The sequence below is a fragment of the Myotis yumanensis genome, unplaced genomic scaffold (genome assembly GCF_028538775.1).
Source record: "Myotis yumanensis isolate MYYU_CA2020_CCGP unplaced genomic scaffold, mMyoYum1.0.hap1 SCAF_1, whole genome shotgun sequence".
In the NCBI taxonomy this organism is placed as follows: Eukaryota; Metazoa; Chordata; class Mammalia; order Chiroptera; family Vespertilionidae; genus Myotis; species Myotis yumanensis.
The window spans coordinates 85027679-85032928 of record NW_027223752.1 but is presented as its reverse complement, the minus strand read 5'-3'; the positions used below and the strand labels follow the sequence as shown (position 1 = coordinate 85032928).

Sequence of the window (5250 nt, the reverse complement as noted above, 5' to 3'; positions counted from 1 at the left end):
TGGCCAGGCCTAGGGACCCTACCCAAGGGGTTCCAGATTGCGAGAGGGCACAGGCCAGGCTGAGGGACACTCCCCCGCCCCCCGCATGAATTTCATGCACCATGCCTCTAGTATATAGATAAAGTCTCCTAAGATAGTTTTCTCTATTAAAAGAACTGTTTGATTTCTGTTTCCTGGCTGGACTCTGACTGGTATAATTTTATTTTTTAAAAATTCTTCAAGAGTTTGTATGAATTGCACTGACCTCAAGCCTTTTTAGATGTCTTGGTAATTATTCGATTTAATTTTAGGTAAATAAGACAACTCTTTGCAGAGTTGGAATTTTTAACATGAAATTGCATACTGCATTTGTTGCAAACTTTAATTAATAATCATTCTTGCTTAATAGACTTGTTCCTCTGAGGATCTCCAGGTGCTTTAGAAGAACTAAGAAATTAATACTGCATCACACTGAAGAGGGAATAAAGTTTCCATCATCTCATAAAGTTTAACATGTACCTACCCTCCACCCAGCAATTTCATGCTAAGTATTTACCCAAGAGGAAAATGTCACACATATTCAAGTAAAGACTTATGCCAAACAGTTGCAGCAGCCTATTCATAACAGCCCAAACCTGACAACAACCAGATGTCCACTGACGGGATAATGGATTAACAAGTTGAAGTATATCCATATAAATAAATACTACTGACCAAGAAAAATGAATGAACTACTGATACATAGAACAACATGGATAAATATTAAAACATTATGTTGAGCACAAAATAAAAGACACAAAAGAATATATATGGTTTTACACTTACCTGGCAGGGGAGATACCATGATCACGAAGGTGGTTTTCCCAGGGCGAGGCTTATCAATTGCACTCCGGATGTGCTGACCCCTAAAAAAAATTTTTTAAAAATTTTAAAAAAAGAATATATATGGTTTTGTTTATGTGAAATCCAAGAGCAGGTAAGGCTAATGTATGATGATAGGAATCAGGAAAAAAATGGTTGCCTTGAAGCAGGATAATATTGACTAAAGAGAGGTAGGAGGGAACAATAGAAATATATCTTGATTGGTGTAATGATTGGAGAGACTTAAATATTTGTCAAAGTTCACTGATCTGCATTCTTAATGTGTGTATTGTACTTCATGTATATTTTACCTAAAACTTTTAGAATAAAGGAAATAAAAAATTAATCTCTAATTTTCAGACCTGACATCTATAGTATAACCTTTGAAGTTATACACTCTTGTCAACAAAAGGCTGCTGCCATTAATCCAATGCCAATAAGCGTCCCAAATATCGGGTGTGGTAAAAGGAGAAACTTTATTCAGGTAAACAGTTTGCAAACCTGTTAAAATGCAGCCTCCAGAGGAAACCCAAAGTGCACTCCCAAGTGACAAAGGGATGACCTGCTTATAGAGAGGAATTGCCCACCCTGGTCCCTGATTGGTCCATTTTATGCAAATTAGGAACTTTGCAGTTTGATTGGTCCAAACAGCACCGTTCTTATTGGTCATAATCACACATTCTGATTGGTTGTTATGGAGCCGCTCTAATTGGTCAGTAAAATGCAAATGAGGGTATAGCTGCACATCTCTGGTTGGTTAGGGAAGGTTTCAGTTCATTCATTGGTGGAATTTTCATTCCAGGAACTCCTTCATGAGCCTCAGCACCGTGAGAGGCCACTGGCAGCACTGGCTGCCAAACTCTGGTTATGAATTTGAGCCCAATTATCCCCTAGAAGTTATTAGCAGGTATATTTGTCTCAAAGTTCACATTCTAATGTTTTAGAAGGCAAGCCCCAAAACATTCTGGTTTATTTTACTCATATTTTAACATGATGTGGCATGTATCACGCTTCAATAAGTGTTAGTTTTAGAAGTAAGAGCATGTTCTAAACATATGAGGAAGGTGTAGCTTTCCAGTGAAATCTGTATGCCTGAAGTTTGGTTTCCCTTTTCTTTCTTCCTTCCTTCCTACCTTTTTTTTCCTTCTCTTTCTCCCTCTCTTTTCTTGAAAAGACATCAGAAGCAAATTTACTGTAAAATCAATGAAATCTGCACTTCAAAGCCCCTCATTGCATTGGCTCTTATAAAGCTCAAGGAAAAAACCCTAAAAATATGTTCATAAAGTCATATGTCTTTGTAAAAGTTTTTTAAAGTAAAAAGTTAACCATAATGAATTAAAATCACTGTCTCTTTCTATTTTGCCTTTTTCTTTTGTTATATTTACCTCTATACCAAGTTTATAGGAGTGGCTAAAAACATTCTGGGGATTCAGCTAAATTAAGTTGGGAACATATTTAATTAGACTATCCTGTGGTATTTTTATGTCATTTTCAGTCACTACCTGGCATAATTCATTCCTAACCATTCCATGTAGGCATGACTTTCTGAAATATTCTGTTCAACTTGCCAATTTGCCTGCAACTCAAAGATTCAGGACTAGAGGCCACATTGCAATAGGAGTGTGTCCTGCGTCAGCCAGCATCCAGAGTCTGTGGGTAGTGAAGGAGAAAAGAGTTATAAATATAGCAAAACAAAGGCTGGTCTGTGAAAAATTCTCCTAATCACATGCATAAATGTGGCAATAGGAGGTTCAATTGTCATCAGCAACTAGTCAAAAACAGAAGCTCTTTTTTTGTCGTATTTGATAATGCAGTGTATACAGTTATAAATGTACCATACATTTTTTTGTTTCTGATGTAAATCACATGACCTGTTACTAGATTTCCTGTATTTGCAAAATGCAAACCTATAAAAGTATTTTAAAATATTTAACATATTTGTGTGTGAAGTTGTATGTTTTATGCATTCCAATTATTAATAATAAGGTGAAATTTTTAAATCACTTGGGCAAAAGACATATTTCTTATAGTCATATAAAAAGGTGACCAAAAATACACAGCCAAGAAAATGTTGAAGAAGGGAAACCATAAAAATATTAGGGGAATCCACAGGCAGCAAAATATCAGACATATGCTGAAGCAATATCTTCACTGATACAGCTCCTGGGACTACATCAAAATAAAAAGCTTCTGCACAGCAAAAGAAACCATCCACAAAACAACAAGAAAGCCCACTGCATGGGAGGACATATTTGTCAATGTTATCACCAATAAGGGTTTAATCTCCAACATTTACAGAGAACTCATACAACTTAACAAAAGGAAGATAACAAACCCAATCAAAAAATGGGCAATGGACCTAAACAGATACTTTAGGTCAGGGGTCCTCAAACTACAGCCCACGGGCCACATGCAAATACAAATATTGTATTTGTTCCCCTTTTATTTTTTTACTTCAAAATAAGATATGTGCAGTGTGCATAAGAATTTGTTCATAGTTTTTCTCTAAACTATAGTCCGGCCCTCCAACGGTCTAAGGGACAGTGAACTGGCCCCCTGTTTAAAAAGTTTGAGGACCCCTGCTTTAGATCATAAGGAAGAGGCCATAAGGAAGGCCAAGAGATATATGAAAACATGCTCAAAGTCACTAATCATCCAAGACATGCAAATCAAAATGACAATGAGGTACCATCTCACATCTGTCAGAATGGCTATCATCAACAAATCAACAAATAAGTGCTCTCGAGGATGCAGAGAAAAAGGAACCCTCGTGCACTGCTGGTGGGAATGCAGACTGGTGCAGCCACTGTGGAGAACAGTATGGAGTTTCCTCAAAAAACTAAAAATGGAACTCCCATTTGACCCAGTGATCCCACTTCTAGGAATATATCCAAAGAAACTAAAAACACCAATCAGAAAGGATATATGCACCCCTATGTTCATAGCTGCACAATTTACCATAGCTAAGATTTGGAAACTGCCTAAGTGCCCATCAGCAGATGGGTGGATTAAAACACTGTGGTACATCTACACAATGGAATACTATGCTGTGGTAAAAAAGAAGGAATTTATATGAAATGCTGAAAGGTATTCTTTAAGAATAGGAAGAAGAAAAAGGAACTCTTACCATTTGCCACAGCATGGATGGAACTAGAGAGCATTATGCTAAGCAAAATAAGCCCATCAGAGAAAGATAAATATCACATGATCTGACTCATTTGTGGAATATATTGAACAATATAAACTGATGAACAAAAACAGATCCAGAGACCGAGAAGCATCGATCAGACTGTCAAACCTCAGAGGGAAGGGAGGGGAGGGGAGGTAAGGGGGAGAGATCAACCACATAAGCCTAACCAATGGACACAGACACGGGGGGGGAGGGGGTGCGGTGAGAGCATGAGTGGGGGGTTGGGAGGACAACGGGGGGAATAAGGACACATATGTAATACCTTAATCAATAAAGAAAATAAAACAAAATGTAGAAGAAACGTTTATTTTTATGTAATAGGCTATTAACTAATAATATGAGACTTTAGAAAGTTTGTGGTGTTTGTTGGCATTTTAAAAACTAGAATTTATTTTTTTCTCATCCTAAATAAATATTCATTTTTAAACCTAACTTTGTATTATAAAGAAGGGCAACAAATTTTATAAGCTTCAAGTTCCACCTGAGTCTACCCTCGAGGGGGTGACAAAACAAAATGTCAACAATCTAAAAAGACAAAAATCAATAAATAAAATTAAGCAAATAAGGAGATAAAGATATAGAATAAACAATGAATAATCCAGAGCCCTAACAAAGGCAAGTCAGGAATGAAGGTAATATTACAACCCTCTTCTCAGCTATTCTGTATTTCTCTTTATACCCTGTTATTTAGTCATGACCTCAACCTCTGGTAGTAAAAAGCTTTAAAACATTAAATTCTTAACTTTAAGAACACTCAATGAAGGAAAGTATTCTCCCTTTGGTGAAAGACTCAAACTTTAACAATTTTCATCTACCTAAAAATTATTCCAATGGCATCAACAGTGTGAATTATTTAATCTGCTCATAAAATATTGCCTCTCACAGAAAGTGCTGGGCAGTACATTTAGATAGACTCAATTTAAGAATTTCTATACATCAAGCTGTCAATTTCAAGTTGAAATGTGGTCACAACTGAACAGTCACTTTCTTTAATCTAGTCCACAGATATCAGGAGTAATCTTCTGCTATGTCCATCCATTTTGTTGTAACTTTTTTTGTCACATATGGCTAAGCATTCCTCTTTTTATTTTTTATCTTAACACCATTAATTACACAAGTAACATATAGTTGTGGTGCATAATTAAAAAAAAAACTCAGAGAATAAATTGAAAATAACTTAAGTGCTCATTAATAAGGGAATTGTTGAAATTTTTAGAAAC

The 5250-nt window shown here is 36.1% G+C and overlaps 1 pseudogene; it reads left to right on the top strand.

Moving 5' to 3' along the window:
- The first annotated feature begins 796 nt into the window (after window positions 1–796).
- Window positions 797–935, top strand: LOC139001440 (U1 spliceosomal RNA; annotated as a pseudogene).
- Window positions 936–5250: the final 4315 nt, after the last annotated feature.